General features: G+C 49.7%; 1 protein-coding gene and 1 long non-coding RNA gene across 24 annotated transcripts in view; one reads left to right on the top strand and one right to left on the bottom strand.

The window, feature by feature from the left end:
* LOC308640308 (protein FAM156A/FAM156B-like) overlaps window positions 1–2,213 on the bottom strand; it is a 39,463-nt gene extending 37,250 nt beyond the window's left edge. For 6 of the 13 annotated variants that reach the window (XR_014020215.1, XR_014020216.1, XM_081312257.1 and 3 more), the window contains exon 1: window positions 165–299. The gene's annotated coding sequence lies outside the window, so the exon portion shown is untranslated. Of the gene's footprint in view, window positions 1–164; window positions 300–1,792; window positions 1,997–2,075 lie in introns of those variants that run through there. The other 7 variants (XM_081312253.1, XM_081312261.1, XM_081312262.1 and 4 more) reach the window with 7 other exon arrangements.
* Window positions 1,111–12,623, top strand: LOC308640312. Of its 11 annotated transcripts, XR_014020232.1 has the most exons (8): window positions 2,177–2,315; window positions 3,800–3,848; window positions 4,338–4,478; window positions 6,007–6,207; window positions 6,507–6,627; window positions 9,538–9,622; window positions 10,226–10,306; window positions 12,496–12,623. It is a non-coding gene; the product is annotated as an uncharacterized lncRNA (long non-coding RNA). The 11 variants fall into 11 exon arrangements; XR_014020234.1 differs by lacking the exon at window positions 12,496–12,623 and having other exon boundaries at window positions 6,557–6,627; window positions 10,226–10,368; XR_014020235.1 differs by lacking the exon at window positions 12,496–12,623 and having other exon boundaries at window positions 6,557–6,627; window positions 9,428–9,622; window positions 10,226–10,368.
* Window positions 12,624–13,954: the final 1,331 nt, after the last annotated feature.

Below are 13,954 nucleotides of genomic sequence, written 5' to 3'. Positions count from 1 at the left end.
GGATACCCACTGGGGAGTGAACCCAGGGCTTCAGGCATGCTAAGTACACCCTCTATCACTGAGCTACCCCACCCCCAGCCACTCTCAGAAATTTTGGGGTTTTGGAACAGTTCGGATTGTGGAGTGTCAGATGACGGAGGCTCAATCTGTATTATCGCCCTTACTTGCAGATGAGGTACGTGAGGATCAGAAATGTTCAGCCACTCACTCAAGGTCACGGAGCTAGGTTGTGATGCTGGCCATTTCTCCGCTAGGTCTGTTAAAATACAAACATCTCTGTACCTTTCATCACACCAATCTCTCCTCTCACTACTGTCCCCTGTTTCAGTTTCCATCCGCCATCTTATACTTACCCGTGGCTCTCCTTACCTTTAAATTCTCATAATCTGATAAATATCAAATACAGATGGGGTGTTAGCACGGGATCATTACTCTAAGAACATAAATTTTCCTTGCAACGCACCAGAATCGAACATTTATCTTTAGTTTATCTGCCACCCACACGCCGGGTCAACAAAATGGATCTGGGGCTTAGTTTTAACTCAGCTAGTCACACAATCCCAAGTCTGATTTCCAATGTAATGGACATCTGACTGCAAAGAGCATGACCAGCGCCTCCCTACGAAAATCATTCCCAGAGCATTTTCTCAAATGCCAGTGATGGTCCAGGCTAAGAGACACTTTGACAGGGAGCTGTTGGGATTCTGCTCCTGAAAACAGAGAACTGCTTCCTCTCTGGCCTTTCTCCCTGTTGCGGGTACCCCAAGAGGCTCAGCCAAGCAAGGCCACTCACTGGCCCTTCTTGGACAAAACTAACACTACCCTGACACACGCAGGTCAACACACAAATGCAACACACCCCATAGGACCGTGTGAATCTAGGGAAACCGCAAGGGAAGTGCCAGTGGAAATCTGTCAGCCTATCATGACACCAAATTGCTGATCCCACCCAGGTCAACTGCCCAGGATCGGCTGCATTGCAGCCAACGGGACGACCAAAGATGCCCTCCCTCTCTGAACATCACACACTGCAGCTCGCATAGTGATTTGATGGAAAAGGTCCAAACACTTGCATGCGAATGCAGGAATCACAGAGCCTACTAAGAGCCTGCCTGCTTCTAAGTCACATCCTGAGCCCTCTGGCTCTCACGCATCCTGGGAAGACTTTCTCTGACGTTTCCATTTGGGAAATGTCGCCTTCCTTGAAATCACTTCAGAGATTTTTGTCTCCTATGGTGGGGTGGGAGATGAGGCGGAGTGGGAGGCGATACCGAGGAAACAGGTTATTTCTGAACCTGTTGAACACGGATTCGAGCCCGATCGCACCCAGCTGTTAAGGATGCCCACAGGAAGTTTCAGTCCTATCTCTCGGCTTCAAAACGCCGGGCCCCAGCTAGAGAAAGAGAAATACGCCACACGCAGACTGTCCACCCGCCATTCTGATAAGGACGAGATGGGGCGTCTGAGAAAAACAACGGTCCCCTCGGAAAGCGCCCTTCACGGCTGGCCAAAGGAGGACTCCGGTCCCAGGACCCACAGGCGCACCTGGCCTGGTCCAGGAGGTTCTCTCCGAGTCTCTCCCCCACCCCCTTCTCTTCTCCTTCTCTCACCCAGCCGGTGCCAGGGAGACTCTGTCTCTCCCCCTCGGCCTCCCTCTCTCTCCGTCTCTCGGGGTCTCTGGCTCCCTCTGCGTCTGTCTCTCTCCCAGCCCCCTCGCCTCCCAGTCTCTCTCAGTCTCTCCCTGTCTCTCTGTGGCTCCCACGCTCTCCGTCTCTCCGAGCCTCTCTCCCACCCGCTTCTCTCTATCTCTGTCGCTCGGGCTCCTTAGGTCTCGGTGTCACTCGGGCTGTCTCACGCGCGGTCTTTCTCCGGAGCGGGTCCGGGCGTCTGCTCGCCGGCGCGCCGCCGGCTCTCCTCAGCCCTGGTAACGCACCGCGGCGCTTGGAAGGAAAGGGTTAAGATCACCGAGAGGAGCCGCCCTCCGGAGGCTAGAGAGGCCGCGCCAGGGAAGGCGGGGTCTGTGGGCCTGGCGTGCGTCAGAGGGCAGGGACGCCTGGGAGGAGGAGACCGGGGACCTGGGTTCGCTGTGGCAGCTGCAGTGCGAGTCGGGAAGGGGACGGCCCGGGTTGCTCCGCGGAGCGGCAGGCTAGGGGGTCGCGGCCCGCGCGTTCCCTCTCGGCCCCGCGGAGCGGCGGCGTCGAGGCCGCCCGCCGTCCGGGCAGCGCACCGCCGCGGGCCCTCGCGACCTCGAGAGCGCGGGTCCGGGACGCGGCGATGCTCGCCGAGGCCGTGGGAAGAGATTCCGGGCAGCGGAGGTGACGTCACAGGCGGGGCTCGTGGGAACCGGCGAGGGGGCCACGGGAGGCCACCTGCTCGGGGACGGGCTGGCTCGTTCTGGTCTGGAGCGCGCGAGACCGGATACCCGCTCTGTGATTTGGGTTTTTTTCACTAGCTGCTTTTGCAAGGGCGGAAGGAGCCCACCGAGGAGGAACGCGCGTGCGCACGCACACACGCAAAGACATGGAATCCATTGGGGCTGCTGCAGTAGGCAGAGGGCCTTGGATGTGGATACTAGTGTCGCGGCGGGGTGGCTCTTGCCTTTGCTTTTTCGCGAGGAATAGACAGGGTATACTGGGGGAGATTTACGGGGACGGAGGTTATTGATATGATCAGAGGTGCTCTCTGTAAACTGGATGGGGAGTGATTATCGCTGCCCAGCTAGTCGAGGAGAAGAAACTAAGCGCATCATCCTTGAGACAGACAGTGGACCAGGAGTCAGGAGGGCCTGTCATATCCGAGTTGTGTGGGACTGGTGGCCGGGTGGACAGAGTGCAGGCCACATAACTTTAGTCGCATGGGGAAGGGTGGTCCTTTGTGGTCAGCGTTTCCCAGAGCAGGAAATCATGCTGGAATTTCTTCGCCATGACTTGCATCAGGAGTCAGGAGATGTTCAACATTGTCAACAAGGTCAAACTAAGCAGGGCATCTTTCATGCCTTTCCAAGCAGATCCATATGTATGGAAAGAGATGATCATTTTGCCCTGGAAGTTACTAACCCATGAACAGCATTTTATACTTTCCAGATGGTCGCATACTCGTGGTGTAGGTGAAGGCAGAAATCAGTAATTGTCCCAGATCGGGATCATCATCCTCGTTTTATAGATGAGGTGACTTTTTGTGTTCCAGTGCTGGATATGGAACCCAGGGACTTGCGCCACCTAGGAATGCCCTCTGCCACTGAACTTTGTCCCCAGCCCCAAATGAGGGCTGGAGCTCAGGTGGCAGAGGTTTTGCCCAGCAGGTTGGCGACCCTAGGTTGGATCCCCAGCGCCAAACAAAAATGTTTATAAAGTGAGGTAACGGCCACAGAGAGGTTTCATAACCAGCCCAGAGTTACACAGGGAATAACTGGGGTATCACTGATGCAAATCCAAGTGTCTGTGGCTTCATTACCCCATTCCAGATCCAGATATCTGAATCAGTCCTCCCTCCTAAACTGTAGACCTCTTGAGCCAACTAACCACCCACCAGTCACATTTTTGCACTCGGTGAACTCTGGGGCAGTGGACGTGACCTCCAAGAGAAAAGAGTGGTAGGGAAAGTGGATCCCAAAGCCCGTGCCCTACCGGCTGGAGAGAGAGAGGGCCTATTATCAGGAGCTTGAAGGATGAGAGGAGGAGAGGTTAAGTCTTCCATAGGAGACAGACAATTATGCTCCACGCAGGAGGTGGTCAGCTCGGATTATATTCAATTTACTTACTTTTCCTCCTCCCCCCCTTCCTTCCTGCCAATCTTTCAGCATTTGCAAAACATGTTCTGTGGTGAGCACACCCGAAGCCTATATGTGGGTAAGTAGAGAGATTCCCATTTTTGCATGGTGAGTACCTGACCATAACCACCACCATGCTTCTGGATAAAAAGAGAACATTCCCCTACACTAAACAGATGAAACTAATTAAGTCATGTTTTCTAATTCTTATTTATTATTCTCCAATCACAGAAATGGCATGCTAGGCACTGAGAGGTTAGGTCAGCTCCCCAGAGTCACTGTTGTGGTTGACTCCCACAACAGTTAATGATCAGCATGTCCCAAACTGAAACTGTCCACGCCCACCCTCTGCACACCTTTTTCTCCAACATACCACCCTTTGGTTTTGGTGTTTTGTTTTGTTTTGTTTTACATTTTATTTAGAGACAGGGCATCACTGAGTTGCTTAAGGCCTGGTTGAGTTGCTGAGGCTGGCTTTTAACTCATGATCCTCCTGCCTCAGCCTCCCCAGCCGCTGGGATTACAGGTGTTTGCCATCACGCCTAGCTGCACTTTCTGTTTTACCTAGGGAGTAGATGGCTGGAAAAGCTTACTGACTTGGCACATGATGAAGATTCCTTATAGATTTCCCAGATCGACTGACTAATTGGAATAGGTCTGAGAGCTGGGCTTCCGGGGCAAGTTTTACTGAGAAATACGATACACAATGGTAAGTGTGGAAGGCCACAGTTTAATTTGATAGACCTCAGTAATCACTTCACTGTGTATGTAGTGCAAAACATCATGTCGTATGCCTTAATTATATAAGATAAAAATAAGCTTAAAGAATAGTGACACCTATGTAAATAGTAATAAAGGCATATGTGTAAAAGATTTCAAGGAAGAGAATAGCATACATTCACAAAGATCTCCCCTTCATTCATATGGACCCAGTGTTGCATTTGACTTTGGAATTTGCAGTTGCAGCTATAGTTTTTGTACCATGATGGGATGCAGGCTGGGAGTCTCCCTTGCAGTGGAGAGTTAAGTAGCAGAAACAAGGAACGAATCTGTCACTTTATAGCCTCCTTGACCAAGGAAATTAAGTAAACAAGATTTGATCTGCCCTTGATAACGACTGTTTTGGAGTAATGATGGTCCACGGCAGGTTCCGTCTTAGATACAGTCTGAGCTTTCTGCAGTGACAAAGCATTCTGAGACAGAGGAATGAGTCTGACATAACTTTCCTATGTGTATATATGTGAATACACCACAGTGAATCTCAACATGGTGTCCATCCACAAGACTGTGATTTTAATTAGAATAAGATATATACCATGCTTGTTTAAATATCTCAAAATGGAGTCTGCTGTCTTGTATAACTAAAAAGAAAGTGTACTAGCCGAGCTGTCCTCCCTTTGCCAGGGCGTGGGTCAGCAGAGAGGCCAAGGTCATTAGTCTTGACTCGGGGACCCTCCAAGGGACTTTGCAGTGCTTGCATGCAACTCGTCATTTATCTTTTACTAAGGATGCCATCCGCTTCCCACATGGGATTCTGTGTCAGTTTTACACCATCCACTAGAGAAGTCAGGTCCACAGCTGGTTCTATCTGCAACATAGTAAACTGTGCGCATGAATTTTGTTCACTGAAGCCCAGTGTAATTCCTTTTAACTCAGCACACCTAAGCGTGAAATGAAGTATGTGCTGTGGACACGGGAACAATAAATAAGAAAAGGTGGAAATGGCACCAGTCCCACCACCACCATTCTCAACCTCATCCTGCCTGGAGTGTAAGCTAGAATCCCAGGGGCCCTAGCATCTGGTTCTGCATAGCAAAGGGAGACGAACAGTAAGAAGTTGGATTGCTGATGCAGAAGAGCCTGGGTCTGGGATTCACATCCCAGTTCTGTCCAATTTTATAGCCAGGCCTCTTTCCAGGTACAGCAAAACCATCTGTTTGGGTTTCAGAGCTGCCTGCCGAGATGCAGATACCGTGCTGTGTTGGATGGTCCTTGTTGTTCCAACACCACGTGCATCTGAGAAACATGGGCCCCCATCAGGTGAAGCCACCCTGAGGGTTCTAGGACACTCAGTGTCTGCCTTCCCAGGAGCTGCTGTGACCCGAGAGCCCTGGAGTCTCCTTGGTGGGAAAGGTTGGCTTCAGCTTACAGTGGCACAGGGCTTTCTCTTCCAGCAGGAAATCTTCAGTTCCACCCTCAAATTATGTCTCACTCTGTTTAATCTCATTCCCTGACAGATAATAGGAATTCAGAGGCAAGCAGTGCCAGAAGAAATGTTTGTAATGGCTTCAACACAGCCCTGGAGTCGACCAGACACCGAAGCATAGTGATGTGGGGCCCACCAGACTGAGGATGGAAGTCTAGCTCTGTTCTTCAGCTCTCTCCATTCTATGATGTGGATAATCAGAGCACCTATCTGCGACGCCGACCCCTCTCTGGTGAGTGTGGCCCGAGCAAACCCTCCCAGACACCCTGTAGGTGAGTGTGAGTTGCCCTTCTGTATGTTCGTGGGGTGCTGTGGCTTAAACTCTGGCATAGTTCTTCTCCCACCACACCAGAGTGCGGGGGGAGGTCCTCAGCCTGCAAAGGTACTGCCTATGTCATCCCTGCATGCTCCTTCCCATCTCCTTGCCCAGCAAGTGGTTAGAACTTGCTTATTTAGTGATTGAAGAACTTTGAGCAAAGTTACTTGGACAGAAACGGATAGCTGTTATAGTTACAGTTATTTCTGTAGCAGAAACGACAATGAACAAAGGGTTCCCCTGTGCTTGGATTGTCTTCCGCCAGGGTGGAAAGGAAGATCGTGGTTTCATCCCATGTCTAATTCTGGAACTCTGAGGAAAGAGGTTCCAAATATTGTGAGTATATGTTGGGCAGTCTCTTGGTCCATCAGGCTCCAGTCTAGCCTCCCAGTAGTATTGCTCTGGTCCGTCACCAGAGTTTCTCAAGTGTCCGGTGCACATAGTAGACCCCTGTTCAGCAGGAGGACTACTGAGTGAATTTGGGCCTGGTATTTGAGTATGTGGTACTGTGGCTAGAGCAGAGATGTCCCTTGAGACAAGGCTGTGGACAGTATGAAGATGCCAGTGAGGTCCCCATGGGCTCTCTCAGCCTTACCTGGTTGTGGTCCTAGCTTTTTGCCCAAACCCTCCTATTTGCTGATTTCTCTTGCCCCACCTCTCTCCTTTCCCCACACCTTGCCTTGCCTGGGCATCTGTGACCCTCTGTTGTCCTTTACTGTCCGGCTGATAGAGCTGAAGCTTCTTCGTCCCACAGCAGCCTGGCCCTCTGACCCTCACACTTTCAGCCTTCTGCTCAGCTCTTCCTCACTCCAGGCTGCTCTGGTGTCCTTGCAGTGTGTCTGCACTGTTTCGGCAAGCTCTGCCTCAGACACACTTCCCAGCTGTTCTCTCTGTGTGGAAAACCCTGACCCCTGGTGTCTGCTTGACTGAATCTTCTTCCTCTTCTCATCTGTGTCAAAATGTCTCCTTCTCCATGGGGACTCTAGTTACTCTGTTTGATACTCGCACCTGCAGCTTACTTGTCCATTTCAATATTTCTGATTCAATAGCATTTCTTCCTCTCCCTACCCTGTCTCTGAAAAATCATTTGTTAACTTATTAAAGGCCATGCTCTGTGTTTGGAGACTTTCCCAAAAAAAAAAAAAAAAAAAAAAAAAAAAACAGTCCAGGCCTTCTCGTCTTTCGTAAATCAGAAACAGAGCTGATTTCATGCTCATCCTGTCCAGAAGGCAGTTCCTTTTCTCGGGGTTTGCCTGTTAATAGAAACCTAAAGGACCAGTAGGTAACCTGAGAGGGTTCAGGTGCCACCTTGGAGGCACTATCTTTTGTCCTTCCAGAATGGTTTTGAAGGGTCGGTTTGGTCCCTTTGCCATAACCCTGATCCGAGTCAACCCAGCTGACCTTTAGCAGCACTGAAAGGTACCAAAGAAGCCACTAGGGTAGCTAGAGATTGATGAGTCTTACCTTAATATCACAAGGTTTTTAGTACTTACTGATGGGAGCAGATTTTGCTATCTTGTAGCAAATTTTACCTCTCCTTCACCTTGGCTATTGTGAAAAGAAATACCATTCTTCTGTGATTTTCAGTTAGTTCCTTCAGTTGTTAATTTTTTAGATGACACTGAGTGGGCATTTCCACTATGGCGCAATATGTTCTTTGCAAATAGCTCTTTAAATTCTTCAGCTAAAATCATCTTTTAAATCATAATCTTAGAAACCAGGTAGTAGCTTTCTCACCTCTTCAGTTTCCCTAAGGCATTGGTATCATGCTGTCACATATGCATATGTGTGTGTACCATGTATATCTTTATCTCATGTCCTGCAGCTGGCCTTCATGGCATGCCAGCTAAGAAAAATGCTGTCACCCATGGTGATGGGTGTTTTCAGGCTTGGGTAGTAGGTGAGTTTCTGTTGACAGTCTTAGTAAAACACAAAACTCCTCATTTGTTTTCTTCAGCGTTCCTCCCAGTTATACCTTTACACTTTGATTAGAATATGACGACTTGGAGATTTTGAACAGCAAGCTTCTGGGTGGGAATCAGGCCCTTTAAGTCATGTGTTAGCTGTGCAGAGAGAGAGAGAGAGAGAAGGATTATGGGACAACAGCAGGGAAGGAGGGTAAGAGAAATGTGAAGTTCACTGGGAGCACTAGAAGACAGCAAGCCTTCCAAAGGTGTTACCAGTGTCTCGTGACAGCCTAGGCCATGACCATGGTGAAGGCAGACACTGGCAGGAGCACCATAGCTACGGCTCCCATTCACCTCGACATCTCTTCAGTCCATTCTGCACTATAACCTGTGCTGCACTTACAGTGACGGAGCATAGGCTGCATTATGAAACAGGTCTAGAGTAGGTTCTTTAGGCCTTCAACACTTACGAAGAGTATGTTATTGCCCTCCTAGACGTGCCCATTCAGGGCCACAGTCCCATTCTCTTTGCTGCGGCTGATGTAGATGTCCCTATCATTGGAGACAAATGTGAAGCAGGAACTCTACCTCTGAATCACATCCCCAGGTCCCTGGGCAGGGATTTCTGTTAATTCTGTTCCCAGATGAACCCTAGCTCTGCAAGCTGCCCTGGCTCAGAGAAGACCATCCACAGGTTTGTCGCTGGAAGGGTCGTGTGTCCTTTCCCACTGGACTGAGACCCTGTTGGGTCCTAGTTTCCCCCATCTGGTAGTGGCCTCAGTGTGCTCAGGCCAGGTCGCTGTGTGGCAGCAGCTGCATCAGTCTGAGGCACAATTATTGCCGAACAGTTCTGTCATCTGAGTCTCAAGGCTGCCCGGTTTCGTTTCAAACCCCACACACTGACTTTCCAGAAATTTTAATTTAGTCAGCATTTTGGCCCTAGTTTGGAGCCTCAAGTCATTCCTGGAAGTGGTAAGTTGAAAACAAACCACGTCACCTTAGGAAACACTCAGGAGAGCAGTGTGATTAATGTGGTTGGGTGACTATGAGATGCTTTGAACTCTGTGTGTGAACTTGTTTCCCTCGTCCCTTTTTCTCATTTTCAACCTTTTTTTGTGTGTGTTTCAAGAGTAAGCAGAAGATTTCTACCTCCCCCAGTGCTCAGATGACTTGCCCCCAAAGGATCTCACTGTTAAATAATAGTGAGACGATTCCCATGCCTGTTACAGAGGGGAGGCTCAACACACATCCATGAAGTTCCCATTGGCCTTATGGAATTGGAGAATAAGAGAAGCTAGAAACGTCATGGGGTGTGACTCCCTTTCCCCTGACCCTACAGGTGAGAAGGCTTCCCCAGACTTCACCCCTCCAGAGACTGGCAGCTGGGCTCCACAGCGAATAGTGCTCTGAGGCCAAGGTGCAAGGTGAGTCCCACAAAGCTCACTTGTCATTAAGAAGGAAGTTTCCCCAGCATGTGATAGACAGGGTGCTCTTGTCTATGATCCTGAAGGCACTGTCCTCGATACTCTGCAGGTTTGGGAACACATGCGGTAGAAGCAAGGGGTTGCTTGTCCTCCAACAGAGGGTGTTTTGGAAAATGGCTAAAGCTTCCTGCTCTGGTACAATTGGCTTGAAACACTAATCCTGGCAGTTGAAGAGAACATCCCATTCTCCACTTGGCTTGTTATCCCATTGTGCGCAACGTGGAAATGGCATGGGTCGTTATCAGGAACCTGTCATGTCACCACGTTCCAAGTTACCAGAGAAGGAACCAAGAGTTCTGTCTCTGAACCTCTCTCTCATGTAGCAGTGTATAACGTGTGGTTAGTGAGAAGTTAATACCATGAAACCATGGGTATCTTGGAGATGGAGGTGATCTTATGAGATAGTTCACTATCATCGGCCCAACCCACGTTTCTGGTAAATGATCTGTGCACTTTCATCCTGCATTTCCTGCTGGACAGTAGGGCCCATCCTCTTTCCCTGGCCAGAGATGGCCTTTCACGGCATCCCTTTCTTTTCCCCAGCCCCAACTTCTGATTTCAGATGTGTCCAATGGGAGGAAGGGTCCGAAGGGGTCTGGATACAGTGCCGTCAGTGCTTCTCAGGTAAAAGTCCCATAGAGGTTCAAAGGTGCTCCCAAGAGCTAGTGTCTTCTCTTACCCAGCAGTGTCCTGGGATCCAGGCCCTTAATTGTGTGGGTGATGAGCTGCAGCAGTGCCTCTGCCTTGGTTACTTTCTGGGTGTCGTGAGGCCTAGAAGGAAGCAGACCATAATATCCCAGGACAAGATGGGTATGTCCTGTTCGTACTTGGGTGGGGGGCCCGTTTTCCCTTGTCACTGAGATTTCCTCAGCTGTGGCTGAGGGAGGTGCCTTGTCTTTCTAAAGAGCAGCAGGATTCTCAACCCAGGGCAGGGTCTGAAGGAAGCTGACTAAACTGAACATTTAGATAAGGAATGTGGGCTTTGGGAAGCTGAAGTGAACGGAGTCTCAGGATAACCTCTCACTGTTTCTGGACAGTTGTGAAAATGAAACATCAGGAGGAGGTCAAAACCCTCCTGTCTGAACTTGGGAATGTGACAATGTCTCTCTTCCCAGAGTGGAACCTACTCATAGCTCAGGTGTTTGAGACCCTGGAATACTGAACAAAAGGCAGACCATGCCTGTCTCTGTGACACAGATCTTCCCTCAGCTCAGAACCATCACACCTTGGACATGAACTTCCAGCTACTTCAGGGACCTCACCCTATAAGTCACCAAACCCCAAGTATCCCAGTGCCACGCAGAACCCAGAACGCAATCCAGGAAAGCACAACTCACAGACCTCAAATCTTTGGACACGCAATACCTCACACTTGACTGAACCTAGATTGCTCAGCTCAATGAATGAGGCCAGGGACTCAGAAGAGCCCTGAGATGTCAAGTTCTGAAGTGTAGACTCAACTGCATGCCAACAACTTCATAACTCACGACTTAAAAACCCAAATAGCTCCCAGACCTCCCACCCTGGACATACAAATCCACAAAAGCTTGGATCCCTACCCTGGTATGCAGGCACATGCACATCTGAGAGGGCTGGTACTGAAAACACAGAGACCTCATGCATGAAGGTATGTGTAACCGACATCTCAGAGAAGTCAGAGCCTGGTGCACAAAGCCCAAAGTTCGCAAACCAGGAAATGGTCAACCCCTCAAAATTGCAGCAACCTCAGTCCCTGGGATACAGACTTATGATTGGGTCACAGAGGTCACATTCAGGATCCGGAATCAAAAAAGATCAGACACCCTTGTTTTGGATAACATCTGTGATCTCATGAGCATAGGGTGAGGAATGTCGGGTTGCATCACATTTTGCACATCGCTACTCTGCAGAGCTCAAACCCTAATTCTGGACATGCAGAACAAAAACTGCAGAGAATGTATATGGTAGACACAGCACCTAAAACAGATCACATACCTCACACACCAGCACACACATTCATAAAGAACCCTGAGATCCTTCACTCTGGACACAAGCCCCTCAGGGCTCAACAGACCTCACATCCTGGGTGGACATCCTGAAACTAGTCAGACAACTGACAACCTGTAATGGGCCAGGGACCTCTCATTTTGGACACAGACCTTGAAATAACTCAGTGATGTGATGGATGGCCTCAGTGACACCCACAATGTCACTCCTTCCAGGATCCATGCTAGATAGGGCCACAGCCATGTTTCTCCCAGTCTCCTGAGTGAGACACGGGGGTGGGATGAAAGAGAAAGGAGGGCCAGGCATGGTGGTGCATGCCTGTAATCTTCCGAGGTAGAGACAGGAGGCTTGTGAGTCCATAGCCAGCTCCAGCAATTTAGCAAGGCACTAAGCAACTCAGTTCAATCCTGTCTGTAAATAGAATACAAAACTTGACTGGGGCTCTTTATTAGTGGTTGATTGCCCCTGAATTCTATCCCTACTACTGAGAGAGAGAGAGATGGAAATAGGGCAGAATGAGAATGAACCCCTACATCTGGACCCTGGTCAAAGCACCTGAGTATCCTTTTCCAGGGGATGAAGACCCAGGTTCTGCCCCCAGAGGCTGCTTCTGGGGAATGATTCACATATACCTGGGCCTGATGCACCCTGTAGTCCTGTGCCTATCATAGTGAGAATATGTTCTAGGTAAGAAGTCTTGTGCCATCCTGGAGATGAACCCTCACTGCCCTCAGGCCTGAGATGCCCTTATGCCACAGTATCACTCTTTGGGTAAGGAGAGGCTGAGTGTGTCCCTGTCAACCACGATGGTCTTCTGGTGGTTACAGCAGATCTGATGCTTCTAGGAACCCGCCTCCAGCTCAACAATGGACCTCCTGCCCAGCATCCTGTTCACCCTGAATGGTGTCTTTCTGACTCTTGAGCATGTGAATCCAGGAGCCCCCTGATTTTCTCTGCCCTCCTCGACCCTGAACAGATGGCCCTCTGCAGATCCTTTGAGCATGAATGACCCAAGATGAAAGGGGCACATGGTGAAAGTGTTTGCCGCAGAGTGCCAGGGCTATATGGCACCGACCATACACCGATATGGAGGGGTGCTACTGTCCCTCTGACCCCGCCCCCTCATCAGCCCCTCATTCCCAGTCCTTTCTGTTTTCCTCTGAGTATGCTTGTCCCCTTCCAATTCATAAATCAGGTATAAAGGGAATGGGGTGGGAGGGTCTCTGTACTTACACATAGCTTGGTGTAATTTGACATAGTACAGATATCTTTCCACACATACACCAGGAGAGCAACCCTGGGGTAGGGCTGTTTGTTCATGGGCAGTCACAGCTGGGAGGCAGTGCTGTTTTGGGTGTGAGGCTGATGTGGCCTTCCTGGTGGGCCTCATCTTCTTGGGAGACACACACACTGGCTCATCTCCGATCCCCTGGTGGATCTCCACTCCCTGAGGACTCAGTCTCATACCTGCCGCATTTCTGGAAGATGTTTGAACAAAGTCAGGGCTTAATTGATGCCTGGTGATATATTCGTTCCCTTAAGAATCCACCTAAGCCCTAATTACCAAGATGCTCTCAACATCTCTGCTGCCTAATGCCTAAAAAGACATCATTTAAGCATTTACTTCTTTTTATGGATCAGGTTGCCATCTCCCTGGAGGAATCAGGACTGGTTCTGGAGGAACCCAATCCTCTTTGAACTGCATTCACAGATTTCTGACTGTGAATGGTTTTCTTGGTGTGTCTGTAAACTGATAGTGGGCTTTCCGATCAATATAATGGGATCCATCAGGCATTTTTTTAACGAGCCAGTGATCTTACTGACCTGGTAATACCTTCTGCCTTTTGGACTGGTGAGTTGACTGAGGTTCCAGGGTAGGATCCTGAACTCTCCACATCCACCTCCATCTCCACTATTTGAAGCCCCACCTTTGGGGCTGTAAGCTTCCAAACTAAGACAGCACCCCTGACACCCAGACCGTGCATGCTCTCTAACCTGGAAGGTCCTGAATGGCAATCATATCTAAACCAAACAGACTTTAGTGTCATCCTTAATTTCTGCCCTGCTGCTCCACCCCAGAACCATTCACTTAACTCTTCGCCTTTTTTCTTGGATGCACTAGGGTTGGATCTGTAGAGCCAAGTAGCTGGGGCCATACATGGAATGACAGTGACCTGAGAGTCTTCAGAGGCCTCATCCTGACTGGATGTGTTAAGGTTCCTGCTTGGTGGGAAGCCCATTGCACATGACGCAGAATGGTTTATTTTAAAATACAAGGCTCCCTTC

Source organism: Spermophilus citellus, assembly GCF_964194105.1.
Source record: "Spermophilus citellus genome assembly, contig: SCAFFOLD_554, whole genome shotgun sequence".
NCBI lineage: Eukaryota > Metazoa > Chordata > Mammalia > Rodentia > Sciuridae > Spermophilus > Spermophilus citellus.
Note: the sequence above shows the minus strand (reverse complement) of the source record. Positions and strands in the feature narration are given on the sequence as shown.